At 43.2% G+C, this 27966-nt stretch overlaps 1 protein-coding gene and 1 non-coding gene across 2 annotated transcripts in view; both read right to left on the bottom strand.

Annotated features, from left to right (window-relative positions):
* LOC120053894 (plasmolipin) overlaps positions 1–24509 on the bottom strand; it is a 43993-nt gene extending 19484 nt beyond the window's left edge. The window contains exon 1 of the mRNA XM_039001187.1: positions 24065–24509. The gene's annotated coding sequence lies outside the window, so the exon portion shown is untranslated. The remainder of the gene's footprint in view (positions 1–24064) is intronic.
* A 704-nt stretch (positions 24510–25213) lies between these two features.
* Positions 25214–25296, bottom strand: trnal-cag. The gene has a single exon. It is a non-coding gene; the product is annotated as a tRNA-Leu (tRNA).
* Between the last annotated feature and the right edge of the window lie 2670 nt (positions 25297–27966).

The raw sequence follows: 27966 nt of genomic DNA, 5'->3' as shown, positions 1-27966 counted from the left end.
TTGATTATCTGCAAGAATCCTGGCTAACAAGTTGAATCAGCAATACAAAATTGGGTTTAATTATTTATTTACTAAATACCTAACTAATCACACAGAATCACACATATACAATTAACTCATAACTTGATCACAAATTACGTCACACAGAAAAACGTCCCTAGCGGGCGGAATAGATATGACAGCTTGTTACACAAAGGAAAGGGGGGCTGAGTCCTAGTGAAAGAGCGAGAGACTTGAACATAGGCGAGCTGTACTATCGTAAATACAGTATCTTATGCATTCTAAATTACCGCCCATTTGAAGAGGAAAATGCAATACATATTTACTCTGAGCTGCGCTTCAGTAGGTTGGTGGTAGATGGACCGTGTCGCCAACCCGAGTCCTCTGTCCTTTGAAGAATGTCTCTGGTAGTCACGGGATAACGTTGTGTGTATTAGACGGGATACTTGGACTGTCCTTCCGAACCTGCGTTTAGCTGTTGCTAACTCAAAGGCTAGGAGATATCACTTCTGTAGTGAATACGAGTTCAAAGTTCATACCATTCACAATCAAAGTCCATGCTGATGTTGGCTTCATCTATAGTGATTATCTGAACCATTCTGACACTGGATCGTCATCCTAGCGTACCCGGAACAGGAAGTTATATTCTTGTCCTTTGGCTTTTATAGTGGAGGGAGAGGGGTGTGTCTGAAAAGTTTATAACCCATGCCTCTTCACAGGGGCGGGCCACTAGTTGACCAGAAGCCCAAACTTATGAAAACACATCTCTCATTTGGAAGCTAAAATTAAATTTCATCTCTTCACAAATAATGTCATATTCAAACATTTGAATTAAACAACAATTCCATGTGAATCCGATACCTCTGACGTTTAGACTTTCCACAGTAGAGTTTATGTCATTCTATCCTTGATGAGAATGTGTCAGAGGGCAACCGAACTGACACTGTTGGTCGGACTACCAGAATATAGTTCATTTCCCCCAACTTCTGATGTTACCCAGAATCTCTATGTTAACCCATGGGTTTCCTTATGTCACATCAGTTATAGTAGGGAGAGAGAAAAAGGGGGAAAGAGGTATTTATGACTGTCATAAACCTACCCCCACTGCCAACGTCATGACAGTCCCCCCATGTTGGGTTCAATCTTGCGATTAACCTGCATGTTGCAAACCAACATAAAAATGACCGTGGGTTGTCCTGGTTGTGGACCATCGTTGTGGTCCCCATCTGGTGGTCGACCCGGGTAGGGTTTCTGCGAATGAAGAAGTCTGCTCCATGGCTGGACAGCAGATGTCCAGTTGGTGATCGCTGTTGCAGTCCCCCCTCTGGTGTGGTCGACTCGGGTAGGGTGTCTGGAAATGAAGAAGTCTGCTTCATGGCTGGACAGCAGATGTCCAGTTGGTGATCGCTGTTGCAGTCCCCCCTCTGGTGTGGTCGACCCGGGTAGGGTGTCTGCAAATGAAGAAGTCTGCTCCATGGCTGGGCAGCGGAGGTCCGGATTGGGATCGCCGTTCCGGACCCGTAGTCTGGTCGTCCAAACTGGAAGATCTGGGCAGTAACTTAGGCAGATGTTAACAACGCACGCACACACACTCATGAAATATATCATTACATTTCCTCCCAAATGAGCGGCGTTGTGGCACTAACTGATGGTTGTATGGGGAAGTTGTTTATGGCTATCACTTTCTACATGCCGAAGAAAATGAAACAAAATAAATGAAAGCATAAACAAAACAAAATATAGTTATTGGCAAAATAACTTGGCAAAATGACCCTATCATGGCATTGTCTAATGTCATATCTAGGGCTCTTCTAATTTGCGGGGTGTTGGTTAGGGTACTATCCTAAGTTGATAACTATATGATACGTCTACAGCTGTAAGGCACTAGTTTTGGGCAGTCTACAGGGATGACCTATGGACTTCTGAGAAGAAAACTGGTGAGTTCTGTAGCTGTAGAGTTAAAGGCCTCAAAATAAATGTTCAACTTTACTAAGGCTGGTATTTTGCTCGGACCCTTAAGTGATCCTAGCATAAATCCTAATTGGATGTTCCGTTGTACATGTGCGTTTATGCTTACGCAAGCACACATGTCAAGGGAATGAAACCAAGTATCCTGGCAGATTACAACTTGTTCAGAATGAGTCTGACGTCGTCAGGTAATTTTCAGGTCAATGCCTGGAGGTCAGTCAGAATTGGTGTCGAGGGAGTCTGTAGTGGTTTTACTACCAGTCACTGTCTTCCACTATTGTAGTGGCAGTAGGTATGAAGAAGTATTCTTCATAGCTATGTTATCCACGGAGGAGCTAACCTCATGACGGAAGTACTGTAAGTATTAGACCAGTCGTACATGGTGTGATCGTGGTTCCTGACTTCTAATAACTTTTCTCCTGAACGGAGGGTTCTATTTATTAGTGGCGTGTGTAACCATTGGAAGAGTGCAATGGAGATTCCCTTCCCCGTGCTGCACTCTGAGTGACTCCTATGTTGCTATTATCAATAGCAATTTAACTTGTGAGGTTACTAATCCTCCTACTGAGTGTTGCTGGACTGACTGTGGTATTGGTACTGGTACTCAAGGGGTCCAGTTGTCCTACCGATTTATTCTGAAATGTTATCCTACAGGAATACATGATTAGGGCATTTTACTAGTTGTCTTGTAGTGACTACTACACAAGGCAAGGAATGATTATTGTTGCCATTTGTTTTGGAGGTGGACAAGTCCACTGGACTTCCTTTACGACCAGTGTGGTACACCTCAGTACTATCTTAGATGTGTTCTAAGAGGCCCCTAGACAGGGATTATGTCTGCTCCTCACTGTTCTCAAAGGGGAGTTTACAACTAGATTTGATTTATGCTCTGGCGGCCTCGTACGGTGTTGTCCGTAGTCTCGACCCCCCCACCGGCCTCGATACGGCTCATCATGGGTCTGGGCTACTATTCCCCCCCTTTGTGTCTCGGGACCCCCCCACCAGCATGTGGTGTTGGTATCCGAGGCGCAAACGAAAGGTTCGGACCCTATGTACGAGTTGTCAGTGGCCGCGTTATTATGAGAATGGCTGCAACCTTTCAACCAAATCTCCTGGTGTTTGTGCTTCAACACCCTCAGTGGCTGTCGAGGTCTGTCAGTCACCACCGCATGTGGCAACCGCTTCAGTACCTGCGAACTGAGACGAGGATATCGGTCTGTGATATCGCAAAGTGTTTCACCAGTGGGAGTCATCGGGTCAGTTGCTGGACTGACGCCATTAGTGTCATTGTAAGGGTTGACAGTCCCCCACAAAGCGGAAGGTGTATCATCGGAAGCAGAGTATACTCTGCGCATCGATGTTTTTCTTGCTGAGACGGCCGCAGTGCTTGCGGAAATGTCTGAAGGGCAAGAGGAGTTCATCTCAACTACCGTATTGCACGACTGCACGGAGGAGGGAAGTTGCTTATTAACAGAGACAGCTGGCTCGAAATCCTGAAAAGAATGGTCAATCAGGTTGGCTGATGGAATGTGTTGAGATATCGTAATATCTCCTTGGATCTGATTCTGCCCCAACAGGTTTTTAAACGTCTTTTTCCCAAGGGGTGCTTTCGACAGATACCCCTCGTGAATGACTGCATTGCAGCTAGCGTTAGGGAAAGACAGTGTGGTCGGTGGAGAAGGCACTGTGGCCTGTGACCATACCTGGTTGGTTTTCCAATCCATCAATGGGAGTAACCGATCCATCAAGTCTGCTCCAAGTAGCAGGGGTACAGTTTCGAGGCTAGTAACATACACAGGGTGGACGAGCGATAAGTCCTTGAAGTGTAGTTTCAGCATGACTCTCAATGTGAGAGGCGAGGTAGTCTGAGTGACCCCTCGAAGTGTAGTGTCGCATCGTTCCACTTTTAACCAACGTTTAGTTGGCTTCAAAGCCCTTTTTAGATCATCAAACAATGTTTGAGAGATGAGTGATATTGTCGCACCCGAATCAATTAGCGCATGACAAGTTAAGCAGTCCTCCAGGACTGTTTCCAGGTATGGTCGTTTCGATTCGTGTTTAGTGGACATGTTCCCCACAAAGTGGAGTGGTCTTTCGCAACAACGTGATGTGTCAATTCTGTTCAAGGTGGAAGCAGATTGACTTTTACGATTTTGAGTGGGCTTGGCTTTAACGAAGCGTTTGACCTTTTTCTTCGCAACCTTTGTATCAGAGTTTATAGACGAAGCCCGTGGGCTTGTTTCTTGGTCAATCGGGCCCTGGATAGGGTCTCGAGTGAAAGCAGGAGGGATTTGAATTTTAACGTCCTTGCTATGGGTGTTAATTCCTGCGGACCTGGAGTCCGGTAATTCCCTGTCTAGTCCTTGTGACTTATCTTTTACCCTTTTCTCAAATGTTTCTCGCTTTAGTTCTTCACCAAGTGGAACTTCTGGAGAACATTGGTCTACGTTTTGATCATCCTTCAACCCTTTGTTACCCTTGTGCTCTGACACTTTGTGTGGGTTGGGTGCAGGAACGTAGTGAACAGGTCGATTGTAGCGGTAGTCGTTTTGATGGCGACGTGCTTTACGGTTATTTCGACCGCGGAGGTTATTGGAATCATGGTTTCGTGGTAGAAACTGTTGTTGTGCGTCATCTCTTAACGCTCCAATACCTGATACTGCACCCTCTGACTGGAGTGAGTGCTCCTGGTCAAACTTCAAAACCGAGTGGTCAGGGCTCTTGGCGTTGCGAGCTTTTGATGCCTCAAAAGCTGTGCTTGCAAGCTCTCTGAGTTGTAAGATAGGCAACCCAATGTGGGCTGCAGTGCCCAAGTAGGTAATGAAGGTGGGATACATGTTCGACAGGAACATTTGTTTAAATGGTAACAGGTCTTCCATGCCTGTTTCAGTGAGTAGGCCAAAGTAAGCTGAACGAAGCCTATGATAGTAAGCTTGTGGGTGTTCATTCCGAGCTTGTTTGACCGTGTTAGCCAGTGAGCTATCGTGTTTGCGAGTTGCAGAACCACTGAATTCTAATTTCAAAGCTGTGGCAAGTTTAGCGTAGTCATTTAGCACGTGTTTCTGTTGTAGGCGAATGAACCTTGTCACGTGTCTATTCGACGTTCGCTTCAACAGGTAAACCCTGTCAGAACCCGTAGCGTTCGGGTAGCCATCCAACACGTCCTCTATGTCAGCTAGGAACGTCTCAGTATCGTTTGGCTGACCTGGAACGGGGTCAAAGGTGGGGAAATACTTGACGAGTTTGTCAAGGTATTTCGCGTCAAGAGGGCGGAGAGGGTGGGCTTTATCCTGTGGGGAAAGTGGGGCCAAAAGACCAAGAGGAGAAGCCAAGCTTTGGCTTTGTTGGCCAAGAGGCGCCATATTACTCAGTGCCGAATGGCCAAACGGAGAAGACTGGGGGACACCTGACGGAGGCAATGTCTGAAACCTATCGTCTTCACTCCTTTGAGTACCGGGCTCCGGTTGCTTGGATGGATAGTCACGCTGTAGAGCGTGACCCTTCTGGACTTCCTCCAGATGGTACCTAAGGGTGGTATTCTGCTGCATTGCAGAGTCCACTTGAGCGCTTAGAGTACTGATTTTGGACACGTGAGTGTCGCACTTGCTCTTTTCAGTCTCAAACTTATCTGTCATGGCTTGCAGATAAAGGTCTTGAGTACGGAGCGAGAGATTCAGTGATGAGATTTCCATCTTCATCACCCGAGTTCTCTCATCATTCATTTGTTCAGCGACTTCAATGAGTTCTGCTGATTTGTCATCCAACTTCGTCATTGTGTTCATCAACTGATCGTCTTTGGTCTGCAGAATTTTGAGTAGAACCGTGTTACTCTGAGTAACGTTCAATAAAACTGCCTGCATGTTATCAAATTGCGCGCTCCTATTTGTAGATAACTCAACAGATGTATCTAGTTTGGAGTGGACTACCTCGTATTTAGTTTTGGCTAAATCGAGTTGTTCCTGGAGACAACGATTTTGTTGAAGAGTTTGTGCTCGTTCATCGTCATAAGTATTTGCAATTACTTTCAATTGTTCAGATTTCAAACGCAGTTCCTCGGCTAGCAGAATGTTTTCATTTCCTGCTTTTGTCAATAGTTGCTCAGTTCTCTCCACCTGTCCCCTGATGCTAGCCATGACTGGCACGTGCTTCAGCTGTGCACGGTGGTATTGAACCGATGCCACATTTTTATGGCGATACATCAGTGCAAAAGTGGGGAGAACCGTCACAAAGCCTGCGTTTGATGGTTGATTTTGGAGAGCGTTCGCAATTTCGGCTGTTTTTTCACTAATGGCATAATTAGGGTTGGTATCGCTGCTGAGGTCAGAGATTAATCCTTTTATGGGTGGAGGTTCACTACTTAGCGGAGGAGTGGTGATCACCTCCTTTGATAGCTTGCACATTATTAGAAAAGTTTAGAGGAAGAATTTTCCCTAAATTTATTCAAAGTTTGGGTTTGGAATTAATTGGAAGCTGCAAAGACAAGTATCATCTATTTATAGATGTTGACGAACTACCAGTACTGTACCAGTAATGTGGAAGTTGGACGTGAATGAATTTGCAAAAGCAAATTGAATTAATTAATCAATGCCAATGATTAATCCTACCTGTGTAGGCTATCTGGGTATTAAACTTTAATTAACATGAGATGTGGCTTCATCTAGGTTAATATGATAAGTTTAAAAGTGTCTCATTTGATTGGAAGAACATTAAATTATGTTCAACAATTTAACTTATTAAATTGAATGAGACGATAATCCATAAAATCTCTGTTGATTGGATATCATAAGTGTAAAACAGTAGACCAAATGTTGGGCACATTCAACACTGTGGCACTTCTCCCTAAGGCCGAAACCACATGGGATTCCCGCTGGGGCGGGGCTTCTGTCAATACTGGATTACTGAATGGGTTTTGAAAAACCCAAATTTTACTGATTGATCAATTTAATGATAAATCAAACCTGTATAGGCAATTTGTGAATTAAACTTTAATTAACCTGAGAAGTTGCTTCATCTAGATTAGTTTGGAAAAAGTTTGCAATGTCTTATTTAGAGAACTCAACAATTTGGATATTATTTAAAATATCTATTTCAGAATGTAAATGGCCAGATTTACACGTATTAGTTCAATTGGATAAGACATTGATATTCGTCTGGATATCATAAGTAATGACTTGAGTGTGACCTGAATAATTCTTCATGAACGAATATCCTGGGCACACTTCAGCGGTCACTGACTTCACACGCTGAAATAAAACGGAACTACCCGGTGCGGGACTTCTGTTCCGCTAGGCGGAGGAATTTCAGCGTGGCACCAGGAAGAAAAAAATGCTATTTTCCCTGTTAGCTTTAGCACCTCGTGCCAGCTAACCCTCCTTTGATCCTGAAAATGTAGCACGTAGGATTCCCTTGGCAGGGAAAAGGTTTTACTAATAACGTATTATGTTCAAACCCTTTTCGGCGTTTTTTGACGATGTTTTAACCGGAACACGCGGCAAACATGAAATGCACCGTGGTCTCCTCGCGTTGAATCGCGAGAGAGAGAGAGATAATTATCGCTGGTCGCGCTATATCTCCTGAATTTCAATCGGCTGGCTCTTTGTCCTCGCTCGAGAAATTAATAATGACCTGCCCTACCAGCGTATGAAACGCGCCAGGCAGAAATAGCCCTGCGTTTGGCCAAACGCACTATTTCTCAGATTTCTATAATTAGCTTTCTCAGCCTCATACAAGAAATGTATTCGCTTACGTTATCCACTGACTACGTCAGAGAACAACGTGGGGCGGGGGAATCTAAAGCACACACACCCAAAAATGCTTGTCTATCACTCCAAAAATGTGTATAATAAACGTGGTATATTATGTAATCTGCTTTTCAATTTTATACAGGCTGAATCAAAATGAAAACCTCATTCTATCTTAGACTCCTCACAGGGGGCACCAATATGTTGTGTCTTTGACTATGCCAGATTAATTGCTATGACATGCTATTCTATAAAATAATTTCTCCGTAATTAATATTACCTGATTGAACTAATCATGTAAATATGAATTAACTAGAGAGGGACACCACGAAAGAATATTTATAGAGCTGTTATCTTTCGAATAAACTCTTAAAGATTTAGTAATATTTTACTAAATAGCAGTCACATTAATCGTCATTTTATTCAGTCTCATCTGAAAGTTGTAAGTCCTTGATTATCTGCAAGAATCCTGGCTAACAAGTTGAATCAGCAATACAAAATTGGGTTTAATTATTTATTTACTAAATACCTAACTAATCACACAGAATCACACATATACAATTAACTCATAACTTGATCACAAATTACGTCACACAGAAAAACGTCCCTAGCGGGCGGAATAGATATGACAGCTTGTTACACAAAGGAAAGGGGGGCTGAGTCCTAGTGAAAGAGCGAGAGACTTGAACATAGGCGAGCTGTACTATCGTAAATACAGTATCTTATGCATTCTAAATTACCGCCCATTTGAAGAGGAAAATGCAATACATATTTACTCTGAGCTGCGCTTCAGTAGGTTGGTGGTAGATGGACCGTGTCGCCAACCCGAGTCCTCTGTCCTTTGAAGAATGTCTCTGGTAGTCACGGGATAACGTTGTGTGTATTAGACGGGGTACTTGGACTGTCCTTCCGAACCTGCGTTTAGCTGTTGCTAACTCAAAGGCTAGGAGATATCACTTCTGTAGTGAATACGAGTTCAAAGTTCATACCATTCACAATCAAAGTCCATGCTGATGTTGGCTTCATCTATAGTGATTATCTGAACCATTCTGACACTGGATCGTCATCCTAGCGTACCCGGAACAGGAAGTTATATTCTTGTCCTTTGGCTTTTATAGTGGAGGGAGAGGGGTGTGTCTGAAAAGTTTATAACCCATGCCTCTTCACAGGGGCGGGCCACTAGTTGACCAGAAGCCCAAACTTATGAAAACACATCTCTCATTTGGAAGCTAAAATTAAATTTCATCTCTTCACAAATAATGTCATATTCAAACATTTGAATTAAACAACAATTCCATGTGAATCCGATACCTCTGACGTTTAGACTTTCCACAGTAGAGTTTATGTCATTCTATCCTTGATGAGAATGTGTCAGAGGGCAACCGAACTGACACTGTTGGTCGGACTACCAGAATATAGTTCATTTCCCCCAACTTCTGATGTTACCCAGAATCTCTATGTTAACCCATGGGTTTCCTTATGTCACATCAGTTATAGTAGGGAGAGAGAAAAAGGGGGAAAGAGGTATTTATGACTGTCATAAACCTACCCCCACTGCCAACGTCATGACACTGGTAACAGGTATCACCAGCCATTTCAGTCCATACCGCACCAGGAGTATGGAGTTGAGAGTGTGCAGTGACATTCTATGTCTTAACTTTGACTTGACCACACTCATTTGGCTGAACAGCCGCCGAAACAACCTCCGCATTTGAGTGTGGCAAGGAGAGGACAGCGAGTGCAGCTTTGCACAGTTCTTCAAATGGATTTGACCCGGAAGAGTCTGTGTAGTTATTGACTTCACTCCAAAACTCGACTGTATTTTCAGTTGAGTCCCACCTAAACAGATGGATGTTTCTCCTTTGGGAAACAATTTTATCAATTGTTTGGGGTTGGTATCCCAGTAGCTCAGCTACTTTAATCATTTCAGTGGTGCCTTTATTGTGCTTTAGCGTTTCCTTAACACTGAACAAGGCCATGTTTCGCAAGGCTTCAAGGTTGTCTGGGAGCCTTGCTTGCAGCTCCTTGCTTAAAGCAACAATGTAGTTGATGCACTGTCTCCGAATGACCTTTTTGTCCTCTGGCGCAAGACTGAGTTGGTACACCGTGCTCTCGAAAAGGTACCGAAGGTATGGTGATGGACTGAGATGTCCATCAATGGCATCCTTCAGGACATCATTTTTTGCCATAGGGTTGACTACTCTGCTGCAAATTGATGTTAAGAGGTCCAAAAGCTTGACAGGATCTGTTTGCTCTCCCTCAAACGACTTCACTGCAACTTGTACGCCAGACAGAATTGATTTCAAGAATGTCAGGTAGACATAGTTGGTTTTGTCCATGTACATGGCGTGGAGCACATCCGCCATGTAGCAACGCTCACTGGCCTTGGTCAACTCAAAGTGGAGTTTCAGTTCTTCCCACTGGCTCAATATATGAGTTACCGTAGGCTCAATCGATAGCCAACATGTGGCACACACTTTGGTGATCTGCAGGGGTTTCTGGCCACAATTAATGGTGGCATACACTGCTTTGTACGCCTCGCGCCGTTTTGGGGAAATGGAAAACCAGTTGTAGGTTTCCCTGATTAAGTACTCAACACTCCTAGGAATGGTTTCTTTGGATGCTGCACAGACAGCCAATTGTAAAGACTGGCACACACAGCGGATGAGTACCAAATTGGGCAATGCACATTCTTCCTTTAAAATCATGTGCACCCCGTTGTGCACCCCAGTCATCACGGACGCATTATCAGTGCCAATAACCTGAAGATTCTCTTTTTAAGATTACACTTCTCAAGAAACTCAACTACCGCCTTTGCTATTGATCTGGCATCGCCCCCCTCCAATTCAACCAGCGCGAGAAATGTGGACACAGCGGTTATTTTTTTTGCACTGAAATACCGAATCACCACACCCAGGTATTTTGAGACACTGACATCAGTGGACTCATCCAAAAGGAGACTGAACTTCTCATCCCCCACATCTGATGTTACCCTTTTGAGAAAATAAGGAGCCAGTACTCCCCTAATCAATTCTGTGCACTTGGTGCGGTGCATTTGGAAGTTTGTTGCTGCCACAGAATCTGAAAAGGCAGCTTTGCAAGCCATACCTAAATGGTCGCATGCTAGCAGCGAACAATGCTCTGCAGTGGCCATTGCCATAGTAGCTTCTGCGCTTTTGCAGTTATCCACTTTTTTAACCAACTGTGTTAATGTAGACTGCGTTGTGGGGTTGTACGATTTTGATTTATTTATATGCTTTGCTGTAGCACAATGTTTTTTGATGTCATACATTTTTGCAAGCATATCTAATTTGCAGTACACACAGTATGCCCGACAATCATCCCCAATTACTAGCTTCAGCCACCCTTTAAACTCAGGTACAGACTCCCACTCTTTTCTGTACTTCTGGCTGTACAATTTTGATTGAGACATGTTGATTGATGTTGTAAGCTCTGTTCAAGATCAAACATTTGTGACCAACTATATTCTTTGGGTTTGTCTCGTCGAACGCATACTACTGCTGCTGCAGTCAGCCAACAATGATTTTTAATTTGCTGAAATTGCTGCTGGCCTGCTGCTGCCTGTGCAAGAGCTGAGCGCCTGCTGCTGATGTCACTCACAATGCACTTTTGCAGCCAGGACGTGTGTTGTGACTGAGTATGTGACAGCGAAAATTGTTTTTGTGTCATTTAGAGGGAAAATGAGTGCATTTTAGCGTTTGAGTCACTTTCCAAAAGTTGCTAAAAGCTCCAAATACATTTTTAAAAGTAGCTAAATTTGTTGCTAGGTGCTGTTTGAAAAAGAAGTTGCCAGGGTACTCTGAAAAGTTGCTAAATCTAGCAACAAAATTGCTAAATTGGCATCACTGCCTGAGAGTCCCTTCATTGAAAAGTCATAGTGCAACTGCAAAGCTGGACAAGGACAGTGTAATCACCTTATTGGTTTGCTGTACACTAGCAAACTACATCAAAATGGGATGCAAGACTGTCCCTCCCACGCAGAGCAAAACTTCTTTACCCCAGACAGGTGAGGGATTGTAAGTGACCTCTACTGCCCAGTACCACTCCCCCTGCCTTGCGAAGAATTTGCACAAAGCCTTAAGAACCTCTGACATTGGAAGCACATTCATGCACTCCAGCACATCAGCCAAAGTGTACCCTTGCAGTATAGTGATCTGCCTTGGAATATCAGACTCTCAATGTGCCAGAGCCCACCCCCACTGATGATTACCCACCTTTCCACTGCCTCCACAGCCCAGTAGCTTTACAACTGTTCTGAATCAAGATGAGATGGACCTTTACAGTGGTATGGAGACAGTCTGACGCAGAACATCTCAAGAGGGAAACTAGAGCGCAAAGTAACTATAAAGTCTGTCATCGTGTGCGCTCTCAGCGCATTACCTCATCTATACTGAACAAAAATATAAATGCAACATGTAAAGTGTTGGTCCAATATTTCATGAGCTAAAATAAAACATCCCAGAAATGTTCCATATACACAAAATGCTTATTTGTCTCAAATGTTGTGCACAAATGTGTTTACAATCCCTGTTAGTTAGCATTTCTCCTTTGCCAAGATAATTCCTCCACCTGACAGGTGTGGCATATCAAGAAGCTGATTTCATGATCATTACACAGGTGGACCTTGTGCTGGGGACAATAAAAGGCCACTCTAAAATGTGCAGTTTTGTCACACAACACAATGCCACAGATGTCTCAAGTTTTGAGGGAGTGTGCAATTGGCATGCTGACTGCAGGAATGTCCACCAAAGCTGTTGCCAGAGAATTTAATGTTAATTTCTCTACCATAAGTATTTCATTCAGTACAGTCCAGTATTACTCTGGTATGTGGGAATGTGTTCCTGAAACAGAGGGGCATCCGCTCATTAACAGTTACCCTTTAGGGACAAATTGGAAGGGATCCTAGCATGAAGTAAAGGTAGTTTACCCAGGTGACACATATCCTACCCAAGTGACTGTGGAGTGTGATACATTGAAACGAACAGCTAAATCCAGTTCAAGGAGGCCCTGTCTAACACGGCACAGAAAGAGGAAGAACTGATCCATTAGGGTTAAGCTTTAAAGCCAACTCTAAGTGGGTATTCATCTGTTTTGTTTAAGCACTGTACCTGACTCCATCTATCCATGGTCTCTGCTGTTGGCTGTAAAGCCAGAAAAACAGCTTTATAGTACTGTAGTCTCTAAATTCAGTGTAAATATTTTTCTTTTTTCACACTGGAAGCATAGAAGGAGGAACTGGTTTGCCTGAAGCTTCGCAATTTCCTCAGCCTGACGAACAACCTCGTTGATGCCTCTTCAAGCTGCTCCTCCGCAGGCAGAGGATTCTGATCATAATCATGGTCAAGGTGTGGTACGTTTGCCGCCACCTCTTCACCAAAACTGCAAGGTGAAAAGGAAGGGAAGAAAAATGCTTTTAAAATTAGTACTATCAGCTCTACATCTTCTATTCCAAATACAGGCCATGCAAATGAATACTTGGGAGTTATTTTTTTGTTTGCAAATGAATACTTGGGAGTTAATAACGCTGACAGAAAAATGTACTTGCATGGCCTAAGTGTAGAGTAGACGGGGCAGAAACTGAGTATTCATTGCGAAAGATTGTATTTGGGAGCTAGTGACTGATGTTAAACCAAATAATGTAAACCCACAAAAACACTAAAGTGACTGAAGTTCAGATAGCAAGTCTATACCTGAGCATAATTTGGCAAGCCATGTTCTCAGCTTGTGGGTCCTCATCCAGTGAGTCACTGGAGATATAAATCTGCTATGAACTATTGAAAATTACAGAAAAAATACACATGTAATAATAGACAACTACCTTAGCTCATCTGGCTCCTCTGCAGGTGCAGCCTCACTGTAACACAGACAAATACATTACAGTTGATGAACTGTAAGAAGGGCTGTTCTTACGCACCACAAACCCCCGAGGTGCCTTACTGCTATTATAAACTCGTTACCAAAATAATTGGAACCGCCCCCAGGTGGTAAAGGTAGGAAACTATAACTCCACTTCGCTGATCCTCAAAACTGGTTCCAAACTGCTCAGACCCCTCCTGTACTCCCTGTTCACCCATGACTGCGTTGCCATGCACGCCTTCAACTCAATCATCAGGTTTGCAGATGACACAACTGTAGTGGGCTTGATTACCAACAACGACAAGACAGCCTACAGGGAGGAGGTGAGGGCACTTGAAGTGAGTGTGGTGTCAGGAAAACAACCTCTCACTCAACATCAACAAAACAAAGGAGATGATTGTGGACTTCAGGAAACAGCAGAGGGAGCACCCCCTTATCCACATCAACGGGACAGCAGTGGAGAAGGTGGAAAGTTTTAAGTTCCTCAGCGTACACATCAGACAAACTAAAATGGTCCACCCACACAGGCAGGAGGCTGAAGAAATTTGGCTTGTTACCTAACATCCTCACAAACTTTTACAGATGCACAATTGAGAGCATCCTGTTGGGCTGTATCACCACCTAGTACGGCAACTGCACCGCCCACAACTGCAAGGCTCTCCAGAGGGTGGTGCGGTCTGCACAACGCATCACCGGGGGCAAACTACCTGCCCTCCAGGACACCTGCAGCATCCGATGTCACATCAAGGACAAAAACCAACCGAGCCACTGCCTGTCCACCCCGCTACCATCCAGAAAGCGAGTCAGTGCAGGTGCATCAAAGCTGGGACCGAGAGACTGAAAAACAGCTTCTATCTTAAGGCCATCAGACTGTTAAACAGCCATCACTGACACGGAGAGGCTGCAGCCTACATACAGACCTGAAATCATTGGCCACTTTAATAAATGGATCACTTTAATAATGCCACTTTAATAATGTTTACATATCTTGCATTACTCATCTCATATGTACAGTTGAAGTTTACATAGACTTAGGCTAGAGTCATTAAAACTCGTTTTTCAACCACTCCACAAATTTCTTGTTAAACAAACTAGTTTTGGCAAGTCGGTTAGGACATCTACTTTGTGCATGACACAAGTAATTCTTCCAACAATTGTTTACAGACAGATTATTTCACTTAGAATTCACTGTATCACAATTCCAGTGGGTCAGAAGTTTACATACACTAAGTTGACATGGCCTTTAAACAGCTTGGAAAATTCCAGAAAATTATGTCATGGCTTTAGAAGCTTCTGGTAGGCTAATTGACATAATTTGAGTCAATTGGAGGTGTACCTGTGGATGTATTTCAAGGCCTACCTTCAAATTCAGTGCCTCTTTGCTTGACATCATGGGAAAATCAAAAGAAATCAGCCAAGACCTTAGAAAAGAAATTGCAAACCTCCACAAGTCTGGTTCATCCTTGGGAGCAATTTCCAAACACCTGAAGGTACCACGTTCATCTGTACAAACAATAGTACGCAAGTATAAACACCATGGGACCACGCAGCCGTCATACCACTCAGGAAGGAGACACGTTCTGTCTCCTAGAGATGAACGTACTTTGGTGCGAAAAGTGCAAATCAATCCTAGAACAACAGCAAAGGACCTTGTGAAGATGCTGGAGGGAACAGGTACAAAAGTATCTATATCCACAGTAAAACGAGTCCTATATCGACATAACCTGAAAGGCCGCTCAGAAAGGAAGAAGCCACTGCTCCAAATCCGCCATAAAAAAGCCAGACTACGGTTTGCAACTGCACATGGGGACAAAGATCGTACTTTTTGGAGAAATGTCTAAATCTTAACTGAGTATACTGACAGTTCGTTCATCTGTTAGTCTTCTACATATCTGCACATCAAATTCAGGAACGTAAACGCCTGCTCCTGTGCTATCTGGGTCTTTGGATCCATCTGTGAAAAGCACAAAAACTTCTACCAATGTAATTGTCAACCAGTTTCCCTATATCACTGACCTCTGACCAATCTTTCCTTTCCCTACCAAGGTTAGATCAACAACATGATCAGGGAGTAACCATGGAGGAACAGTCCCTATCACCACAGAAGGGCCAACCTCTAACTTCCTCAAACCACTCTCATTAGCAAGCTTTCCAACTGTCCAACCAAAACCACTGCCTTGTCTACTAGTATATTCCCACAGTCATCTAGAACAGTAGCAGTGGGATGCTCAACCTCACAGCTTTTCAACCTAATAAGCTAATGACCATTTTTATACCGTATATCCAAAGACATCTCACCTGCCTCCACTAGTAAGGCACATACAGATCTTGATTTAAATGCACCAATACATATCCTTAAAGCTAAATACTGGATTCTGCCCAGCTCTGAAGCCAAGTCTTCAACGCTGTTCCATAAACTATACACCTGTAATCAATTGTCGTCCTGATCAGAGCTCTATAAATATCCATCAACGATTGTCTGTCAGCACCCCATTCATAACCAGAGACCGAGCGCATAAGATTCACTACCTTCTTACACTTTGTTTAAACATTTAGGACATGATTTTTGACATTGAACCATAGACCCAAACATTTGTCCTTATAAACTCTCCCCATAGGCTGTCCATACAGAAACAACTGTATATTATCAGCAACTTTCTTCTTCGAGAACATAAAACAAGTCTTTGCCACTGACAATTTAAAACCCCAGTCAATCGACCCTCTTTCAACATCCACTGTAGCTTGTTGAATAGATTTGATCACATGAGAGACATTCCTTCCCCTCTTCCAAATAGCTCCATCATCAGCATATAGGGAAGCCCCCTACCTACATTCAAAAACACATCTTTAATCATAATGTTGAACAAAATTGGACTGATAGCCCTGCCTTGAGTACCATTGTCAACTCCATAGGCATCAGATAAAATGGATCCTATTTTAACTCAAAAAGAGCAATTAAATTAGTAGGTCAAAACCCAGTTATATAATCTCCCACCAATACCAAGTCTTTCCATCTTAATCAGTAGGCTTTCTCTCCACATACTGTAGTGTCATAAGCCTTTTCAATGTAAAAAAAAAAGACAGGAACCATTACTTCTTTCATGATCAGAGTTTTTTCAACTTCATTCATTACAGAGAGTATAGAGATATTGTTATCCACGTCGGCACCAACGATGTTAGGATGAAACAGTCAGAGGTCACCAAGTGCAACATAGCTTCAGCGTGTAAATCAGCTAGAAAGATGTGTCGGCATCGAGTAATTGTCTCTGGCCCCCTCCCAGTTAGGGGGAGTGACGAGCTCTACAGCAGAGTCTCAGCACTCAATCGCTGGTTGAAAACTGTTTTCTGCCCCTCCCAAAAGATAGAATTTGTAGATAATTGGCCCTCTTTCTGGGACTCACCCACAAACAGGACCAAGCCTGACCTGCTGAGGAGTGACGGACTCCATCCTAGCTGGAGGGGTGCTCTCATCTTATCTACCAACATAGATAGGGCTCTAACTCCTCTAGCCCCACAATGAAATAGGGTGCAGGCCAGGCAGCAGGCTGTTAGCCAACCTGCCAGCTTAGTGGAGTCTGCCAATAGCACAGTCAATGTAGTCAGCTCAGCCATACCCATTGAGACTGTGTCTGTGCCTCGACCTAGGTTGGGCAAAACTAAACATGGCGGTGTTCGCCTTAGCAATCTTATTAGGATAAAGACCTCCTCCATTCCTGCCATTATTGAAAGAGATCGTGATACCTCACATCTCAAAATAGGGTTACTTAATGTTAGATCCCTCAATTCAAAGGCAGTCATAGTCAATGAACTAATCACTGATCATAATCTTGATGTGATTGGCCTGACTGAAACATGGCTTAAGCCTGATGAATTTACTGTGTTAAATGAGGCCTCACCTCCTGGTTACACTAGTGACCATATCCCCCGTGCATCCCGCAAAGGCGGAGGTGTTGCTAACATTTACGATAGCAAATTTCAATTTACAAAAAAAAAAATGGCGTTTTCGTCTTTTGAGCTTCTAGTCATGAAATCTATGCAGCCTACTCAATCACTTTTTATAGCTACTGTTTACAGGCCTCCTGGGCCATATACAGCGTTCCTCTCTGAGTTTCCTGAATTCCTATCAGACCTTGTAGTCATAGCAGATCATATTCTAATTTTTGGTGATTTTAATATTCACATGGAGAAGTCCACAGACCCACTCCAAAAGTCTTTCGGAGCCATCATCGACTCAGTGGGTTTTGTCCAACATGTCTCTGGACCTACTCACTGCCACAGTCATACTCTGGACCTAGTTTTGTCCCATGGAATAAATGTTGTAGATCTTAATGTTTTTCCACATAATCCTGGACTATCGGACCACCATTTTATTACGTTTGCAATCGCAAAAAATAATCTGCTCAGACCCCAACCAAGGAGCATCAAAAGTCGTGCTATAAATTCTCAGACAACACAAAAATTCCTTGATGCCCTTCCAGACTCCTTCTGCCTACCCAAGGACGTCAGAGGACAAAAACCAGTTAACCACTTAACTGAGGAACTCAATTTAACCTTGCGCAATACCCTAGATGCAGTTGCACCCCTAAAAACGAAAAACATTTGTCATAAGAAACTAGCTCCCTGGTATACAGAAAATACCCGAGCTTTGAAGCAAGCTTCCAGGAAATTGGAACGGAAATGGCGCCACACCAAACTGGAAGTCTTCCGACTAGCTTGGAAAGACAGTACCGTGCAGTACCGAAGAGCCCTCACTGCTGCTCGATCATCCTACTTTTCCAACTTAATCGAGGAAAATAAGAACAATCCAAAATTTCTTTTTGATACTGTTGCAAAGCTAACTAAAAAGCAGCATTCCCCAAGAGAGGATGGCTTTCACTTCAGCAGTAATAAATTCATGAACTTCTTTGAGGAAAAGATCATGACCATTAGAAAGCAAATTACGGACTCCTCTTTGAATCTGCGTATTCCTCCAGGGCTTAGCTGTCCTGGATCTGCACAGCTCTGCGAGGGCCTGGGATCGGGAGAGACACTTAAGTGTTTTAGTACTATATCTCTTGACACAATGATGAAAATAATCATGGCCTCTAAACCTTCAAGCTGCATACTGGATCCTATTCCTACTAAACTGCTGAAGGAGCTGCTTCCTGTGCTTGGCCCTCCTATGTTGAACATAATAAACAGCTCTCTATCCACCGGATGTGTACCAAACTCACTAAAAGTGGCAGTGATAAAGCCTCTCTTGAAAAAGCCAAACCTTGACCCGGAAAATATAAAAAACTATCGGCCTATATCGAATCTTCCATTCCTCTCAAAAATTTTAGAAAAAGCTGTTGCGCAGCAACTCACTGCCTTTCTGAAGACAAACAATGTATACGAAATGCTTCAGTCTGGTTTTAGACCCCATCATAGCACTGAGACTGCACTTGTGAAGGTGGTAAATGACCTTTTAATGGCGTCAGACCGAGGCTCTGCATCTGTCCTCGTGCTACTAGACCTTAGTGCTGCCTTTGACACCATCGATCACCACATTCTTTTGGAGAGACTGGAAACCCAAATTGGTCTACACGGACAAGTTCTGGCCTGGTTTAGATCTTACCTGTCGGAAAGATATCAGTTTGTCTCTGTGAATGGTCTGTCCTCTGACAAATCAACTGTACATTTCGGTGTTCCTCAAGGTTCCGTTTTAGGACCACTATTGTTTTCACTATATATTTTACCTCTTGGGGATGTTATTCGAAAACATAATGTTAACTTTCACTGCTATGCGGATGACACACAGCTGTACATTTCAATGAAACATGGTGAAGCCCCAAAATTGCCCTCGCTAGAAGCCTGTGTTTCAGACATAAGGAAGTGGATGGCTGAAAACCTTCTACTTTTAAACTCGGACAAAACAGAGATGCTTGTTCTAGGTCCCAAGAAACAAAGAGATCTTCTGTTAAATCTGACAATTAATCTTGATGGTTGTAAAGTCGTCTCAAATAAAACTGTGAAGGACCTCGGCGTTACTCTTGACCCTGATCTCTCTTTTGACGAACATATCAAGACTGTTTCAAGGACAGCTTTTTTCCATCTACGTAACATTGCAAAAATCAGAAATTTTCTGTCCAAAAATGATGCAGAAAAATTAATCCATGCATTTGTTACTTCTAGGTTAGACTACTGCAATGCTCTACTTTCCGGCTACCCGGATAAAGCACTAAATAAACTTCAGTTAGTGCTAAATACGGCTGCTAGAATCCTGACTAGAACCAAGAAATTTGATCATATTACTCCAGTGCTAGCTTCCCTACACTGGCTTCCTGTTAAGGCAAGGGCTGATTTCAAGGTTTTACTGTTAACCTATAAAGCGTTACATGGGCTTGCTCCTACCTATCTTTCCGAGTTGGTCCTGCCGTACATACCAATACGTACGCTACGGTCACAAGACGCAGGCCTCCAAATTGTCCCTAGAATTTCTAAGCAAACAGCGGGAGGCAGGGCTTTCTCCTATAGATCTCCATTTTTATGGAACAGTCTGCCTACCCATGTGAGAGACGCAGACTCGGTCTCAACCTTTAAGTCTTTACTGAAGACTTATCTCTTCAGTAGGTCATATGATTGAGTGTAGTCTGGCCCAGGAGTGTGAAGGTGAACGGAAAGGCTCTGGAGCAACGAACCGCCCTTGCTGTCTCTGCCAGGCCGGTTCCCCTCTCTCCACTGGGATTCTCTGCCTCTAACCCTGTTACAGGGGCTGAGTCACTGGCTTGCTGGTGCTCTTTCATGCCGTCCCTAGGAGGGGTGCGTCACTTGAGTGGGTTGAGTTACTGACGTGATCTTCCTGTCTGGGTTGGCGCCCCCCCCTTGGTTTGTGCTGTGGTGGAGACCTTTGTGGGCTATACTCGGCCTTGTCTCAGGATTGTAAGTTGGTGGTTGAGGATATCCCTCTAGTGGTGCGGGGGCTGTGCTTTGGCAAAGTGGGTGGGGTTATATCCTTCCTGTTTGGCCCTGTCCGGGGGTTTCTTCGGATGGGGCCACAGTGTCTCCTGACCGCTCCTGTCTCAGCCTCCAGTATTTATGCTGCAGTAGTTTATGTGTCGGGGGGCTAGGGTCAGTTGGTTATACCTGGAGTACTTCTCCTGTCTTATCCAGTGTCCTGTGTGAATTTAAGTATGCTCTCTCTAATTCTCTCGTTCTCTCTTTCTCTCTGAGAACCTGAGCCCTAGGACCATACGTCAGGACTACCGGGCATGCTGACACCTTGCTGTCCCCAGTCCGCCTGGCCTTGCTGCTATTCCAGTTTCAACTGTTCTGCCTGCGTTATGGAACCCCTACCTGTCCCAGACCTGCTGTTTTCAACTCTTAATGATCGGCTATGAAAAGCCAACTGAGATTTATTCCTGATTATTATTTGACCATGCTTGTCATTTATGAACATTTTGAAAATCTTGGCTCTCTCTAATTTTCTCCTTCTCTCTTTCTTTCTCTCGGAGGACCTGGGCCCTAGGACCATGCGTCGGGACTGCCGCCCGTGGTGACTCCTTGCTGTCCCCAGTCCGCCTGGCCTTGCTGCTATTCCAGTTTCAGCTGTTCTGCCTGCGGTTATGGAACCGCCACCTGTCCCAGACCTGTTGTTTTTCAACTCTTAATGATCAGCTATGAAAAGCCAACTGAAAATTATTCATGATTATTATTTGACCATGCTTGTCACTTATGAACATTTTTGAACATCTTGGCATAGTTCTGTTATAATCTCCACCCGGCACAGCCAGAAGAGGACTGGCCACCCCTCATAGCCTGGTTCCTCTCTAGGTTTCTTCCTAGGTTTTGGCCTTTCTAGGGAGTTTTTCCTAGCCACCGTGCTTCTACACCTGCATTACTAGCTGTTTGGGGTTTTAGGCTGGGTTTCTGTACAGCACTTCGAGATATTAGCTGATGTACGAAGGGCTATATAAAATAAAATTGATTGATTGATTGATTGCTCACCTTTACTAATGCATCAAAAGTAGATCAACCTTTATGGAATCCACTTTGACATTGACTCAATAAACCTCTATGTTCCAGGAAATATGACTGTCATCTTTTCCATCAGTTTACACAAGTTAGAGGTCAGTGCTATTGGTCTATAACTGTCCGCTCATGAAGAGTCCTTACCAGGCTTTACAAAAGGTAATATTACTGCACGTTTCCAACCAGAAGGTATAACCCCCTCACTCCAAATCTTATTAAATAATCCTAGAAGAACATGTATGACCTCATCAGGTAGATGCTTAAACATTACATGGCCAACTGATCATAACCTGGGGCAGTATATCCATAGCCTAAAGGCTGAACGCATCTCATTAACAGTAAAATCAATATCCAAAGAAGAGTCAGCAGTATCCCTTTTCTTATTAACATTAACATGAGCATTTAAAATCTCACACCTGCGTTGCTTATATACTTGATCCAAAGTAACCCCACTATGTACCCTAGCAAATGTCTTCCCCAACAAGTCAGCTTTTTCTTCATCAGTTACGGCCATTTTTTGACCCACAACCAAAACTGGAATTTAAGTTGACTTGCTTCTTTCAGTTATTTTCTTCAACATAGACCATACATCCCCCAGCTCAGTACCCCTGTCTATTGTAGAGCAGAACTGTCTCCAAGCATTTCTCTTGACAGACTTAATGACCCTACGTACTAAAGCTATCTTCCTTTGGAAATCAACTAGATTCTCAGGAGTAATATTCCTATGCAACACTCTGTTAGCCCTATTACTTTCTTGATTAGCTGCAGTTGTCACGCCCTAACCTTAGAGATCCCTGTTTATTCTCTATATTTTGGTTAGGTCAGGGTGTGACTAGGGTGGGTACTCTAGTTTTTTTTTGTATGTTTTCTTTTTCTTTGTTGGCCTAGTATGGTTCCCAATCAGAGGCAGCTGTCTATCGTTGTCTCTGATTGGGGATCATACTTAGGCAGCCCTTTTTCCCACCTTCAGTTGTGGGCTCTAGTCTTTGTTTGGTTGCATGTATTTTGCATGACGAAGCGTTTCGTTCGTTGTATTGTTTATATATTTTTTTGCTGGTTCACATTTTAATAAAATATGATGAACCCAAATCACGCTGCGCCTTAGCTTTTTTACATGGCACATATTGCACTTTTACTTTCTTCTCCAACACTTTGTTTTTGCATTATTTAAACCAAATTGAACATGTTTCATTTTATTTGAGGCTAAATTGATTTTATTGATGTATTATATTAAGTTAAAATAAGTGTTCATTCAGTATTGTTGTAATTGTCATTATTACAAATTCATTTTTTTTTTTTTTTTTTAAATCGGCCGATCAATCGGTATCGGCTTTTTTTGGTCCTCCAATAATCGGTATCGGCGTTGAAAAATCATAATCGGTCGACCTCTACACCCTACCACTGACTGGATCCTTTGAACCATCTGTATATATCCTTAATAATGAATAAAAATGATTATCTATATATCTCTCCAGTCTCCACACACCATCTCACGTCGTCACGCAGTTTTATCCTGCCCTCAATCATGTCCACATCTAATGTACACTTGGTTTCGGAAATAGCCACAGAGGAACGTTCCCCAATGCAATTGACAGCCCTACCTCTCTCTCCCCCAGTCCATATTCTACCAGGTTCTGCCCGACTGTCCACCCGTACGCCCTCTGCTTGCCCCCCCTCTGCTTACCCCCTCCTCTGCTTACCCCCTCCTCGATCCCATCATTCCCTAGTCGCCGTGACCGCAGTATGTCATTCTTAACTCCCTTTCAACCTCGCCTTGTACGTTAATGCAAGTTTGTCCCGCCTTATCCTCAGTGGCAGTTCCCCACTATCCACCTGCAATGCCTCATTAGGTGTCGTCCTGAAGGCACCCACACACAATCTCAGTGTCCTTGACTGTATCCTATCCAGGCGCTGTAGTACCGTTTTGGCTGCCGATCCTTATACAAAGCACCCATAATCCAAAGATGACCTGATCAATGCCTGATACATATACAACAGTGTTTGTCTATCCGACCCCCAATCATATCCTACCACTGCCCTCATGAGGTTCAGCACCTTCCTACACTTAATTTCAATATAATCAACATGTCTCTTCTATGTAAGCCTCTCATCAAACCACATAACGAAATACTTAAACTCAGACACCATACCTATATCCTGACCGTATATTTTCAGCCTAGCATCTTTAACTTTCCTCCTAGAAAACACCATAAAGCAGGACATGGCCACAAACATCCTAAACTCCCATGTTAGAGACAAATCTTCCACAACTCCCACAGCTTCTTGTAACTTTGTCATCACATATTTCACATTCCCACCTCTCTTCCATACAGCCCCATCAACGGCATACAAGGCCACACCCACGCCCTGTCCCACCTCAAATATGTCATCTGTCATCATCAGGGTGAACAACACTGGACTAACCACACTTCCCTGAGGAGTACACTGTTCACATCAAACCACATTGACAATTCTGAACCCACCCTCACCCGTATGACTCGATTGAACAGGAAGTCCATGATCCAATTATACAGAATCCCTCAATGCCAAACAGAAGTCCATGAGAAGTGAAAAAATCTTCCTTAGTTATTAATTTTCTCGAAATCTAAAGGCACAAATTAGATTTGATACAATGTCTTAAGTAGTTGAACATGTTATTACTCCAACCTCGTGAAAGGGATAAACTGAGATGTTTTCATTTTTATGAAAAACAACTTTAAATTGAAAGTGCCTTTGATTTGACGACATGCGCAGGTCGGCGAGATACGACCGTTACACGGTCATGGCTAGAAGGGATCTAGCTTTTGTCAAATTAATGTCAAACCTAACCCTTTTCCTAACCTTAAACTATTCTCCTAACTCGAGATGTTAATTATCCTTACCTGCTACGAAGCATAAAATCTGACGTTAGTTTGACATAAACTGGATCCCTTCTAGCCATGACCCCGTTAGACCTGATGACGTTTTCTATGCATGACCTTAGCTAGCCAACTTCACCATGACACCGCCTACAAGTGTGATTGGGGATTTCTATTGGAGAAGCAGTTTAAATCTATCTTCATGCTGTACTGTCTTTGCTACTTTGACATTACCTTTGGTGCTTTCAAGACAACTGGTGCCGCGTTCAAAACAACTTGGAACTGGGAAATCTCAGATTTCTGACTTCAGTGCGTTCTAAACAACTGGGAACCCGGGAAAAAAAACTATTTAAACGGTAATCCAACTCGTAATTCCAACTCGGGAACTCTGGCCTCTTTCTACTCTTTTTAGAGCTCCGACTTTCTGACCTGAAGATCTCTGACTTCATGATTTGACCTCGTATTTTTTTTTAGAATTCCCAGTTCTTTTCAACACGGCATGGGAACTTTGAAAAAAACTAGGTCAAATCATGACGTCGGTCCGAGTTTCCGACTTGGAATTCCGAGTTGGATGACTGTTCAAAATGATTTTTCCCAGTCGGAGCTAGTTTTTCCCAGTTGTCTGTCACGCGCACATAGGGCCAAATCTAACGTTGAGACAAAATAACAAATAACCTAGTACCACATGTAACTGGTGGGTGTAGATTAACTTCTGGTTAGTTAACAGTAACTTTCCTGATACCTACAAAATGACAATTACATTTCCTTTCCTAAAAGTTTTGTCAGAAGTGGGATTTGAACCCACGCCTCCAGGGGAGACTGCGACCTGAACGCAGCGCCTTAGACCGCTCGGCCATCCTGACGTCGGTTTGTCAGAAGACCTTACCATATATGAACACAGACTTTGGACTAGCAATTGTCTAATAAGACAGTTGAAAAGATAGTTAGTGATAATGGTACGGTGAATAACAACTGTTCTAATCAGACGGTTGAAAAGATAGTTAGTGATAATGGTACGGTGAATAACAACTGTTCAAATCAGACGGTTGAAAAGATAGTTAGTGATAATAGTACGACGAATAACAACTGAATAAATCATGAAACAAGGACGTTTATCTGCGAGCAAGCAAGCAAATGAGCAGCTAGCTATCATGCATAATTCCTAGCAGCTAGCTAACGTTAGCACGTGGTTTCAAACTCTAAGCAGAGGTTTCTGTCTCCTGATGTGACCTCCTCCTGGCATCACTGCAGCACGCACTCAGCCTGTGTTGATGGAGATGTCTGCACACCAAGTGCCACAGCTGCATACTTGGGGGGAGGAAGGAGCAAGAACAAGACCTCCTGAGGACCACAGACAACTTTAAATCTCTTATTCATAGTCTGTGTACATGTTGACAGAGCTGTCTGACTCGCTGTCCGTACTTCAGTGTTACTGTTGTAGTGAAAGAGGGGATTCATGACTCACCTGGGGTGTAATTTCAGGGAGTCACTCGATCTGGGTTGTCCCTGCCCTGTGTGTCTACACAACCAGCCTACAGGCTGCAATGCTTCCTAAGGTAGGATGGGCTATGCTCCAAAAATACTCCCGCTCTGTCAGGAGAAGAGTATTTATGTCTCAGCGTTTGCACAAGCATGAGAGAGAAATAAGATGAAAGATGCATTGTTTCAGTGTCTGTGGAGAGTGGAGAGTTACTTGCTCCCCCTGGTGTGAACATTTGGACCAGTGATTATTTTATTAAAACTTGGCTTATCCACTCACTGACTGTATATCACTATACACCAGACTTGACCTTTACAACCTGCCATGTTGTTTTCATATCCTCTCTGACCTCCCAATAAGGGAGTCACATAGTAGTGGTGTGTGATTGGTCATCGTCACCTAGGTGCTATGTGGAAGAAGTTCTGTGAGCGGTGGACACCCAATTTTCCCGAAATCTTACTGTCACAGCATTCCTCAGTTCAGTGTCTAACACACTTATCTCTCTCTTTTGGGTGGGGCAGAGTGATCACCGGGTTGTTTGCCCCCTGTGTCAGCAGGACAGAGGGGCTTCTGTGTGTCAGCAAAAGCAAGCACCACCCAAGCGATGTAACAGCACAGTGAGAATCTACTGCCATCAGAGTGATTAGAGATGTTATTGTTAGAGATGTTATTGTCCCCTCCACTTTCCACTCACGCAATTCCATAGGCCTCATTTCTTATTTATAGTCACTGAGAATTAACCAAATATGTCACACACTGTAGCAAGGGGGCTCGGTGCTGTCATGGTGATGAAGAAATTTCCCTCATATTGTTTCTCTTGTAATGTGTCTCCTTACTCCATTATTGGAATATGACTTCCTGACACACGGTCTGGCTGGCAAACACACATACCTCATACGCACTCACCATTCCATTACTCAAAAAGTGTAACTTCACACAGCCTAATAAGTGCAACTGATAGTGAGCATGTACACACTCAAAAAGTACTCTATTATATTGTATTACTATATTGTATATTAGTAATAGAATAGTGGACTTGAATCCTATGACTTGGACTTAAAGTTGAGTCTCACAAATTGAATAACGACTTGAACTTGGAGCGTTGACCCTCATGACATGACATTGAACGACAGATGATACATGAGATGATATTTCAACACCATGCGTTCCAGTATAAAAAAAAATCCTTCTTGCTTTTACTATTATTCTTTAACATTGGGACATAGAGACATCATATGGATAAGTAAAAAGATCACCATTATGATATTTCAACACAATGTATTTTAGCAGAAATACCCTTCCCACTTTTCACATAATTTTAGTAGAAATACACTTTCATCTTTTTATTTAACTAGGCAAGTCAGTTAAGAATAAATTATTTTTTACAATGACAGCCTACCCCAGCCAAACCATAACCTGGACAACACTGGGCCAATTGTGCCTCACCCTATGGGACTCCCAATCACAGCCAGGAGCTGAATCAGGGTCTGTAGTGGTGCCCCTAGCACTGAGATGCAGTGCTTTAGACCGCTGAGACACTCAGGAGCCCCAGCTTTCACTCTATTGGATGTGTAATCGATGTTCTATAGTTGATGTTAAACGTTTGTTTAAATGGATGTTTAACTTTTTATTTAAAACCAGCTTGGGTTTGATTATTTTGCTTTACCATGTGCCAGGAAAAATAGCTCCAGTCAATGTCCTGGACTGCAATTCAGCTGAACAAAATCTTATTTTCCTTCTCAAGTATATCATGCTGTAAACTTATTCAACTTGTATATTTTGTAATTGGTGACTTTCAGGCTTTATACAGAAAGAAAAAAAGTGGCCATGTATGCAAAATTGTATATGATGCAAAACATTTACTGGAAAACTGTTGGATTAGTAAAAGTGTGCCCTATGCCCTGAACCCTTTATCCGCTTAACAAAGAACACAGTGTCTGAGCTTAGATCACAGTGGGAGAAAAAGGTTCCCGCACACGGCTGACACAAACTATAGTAAATATTTGGGCTCTCATGCTTTTTTCAGTTGAAGTAAAATATTGAAGTAGGCAGA

This window comes from Salvelinus namaycush, chromosome 9, assembly GCF_016432855.1.
Source record: "Salvelinus namaycush isolate Seneca chromosome 9, SaNama_1.0, whole genome shotgun sequence".
Classification (NCBI taxonomy): domain Eukaryota; kingdom Metazoa; phylum Chordata; class Actinopteri; order Salmoniformes; family Salmonidae; genus Salvelinus; species Salvelinus namaycush.
This window is presented reverse-complemented; position numbering and strand designations above follow the sequence as displayed.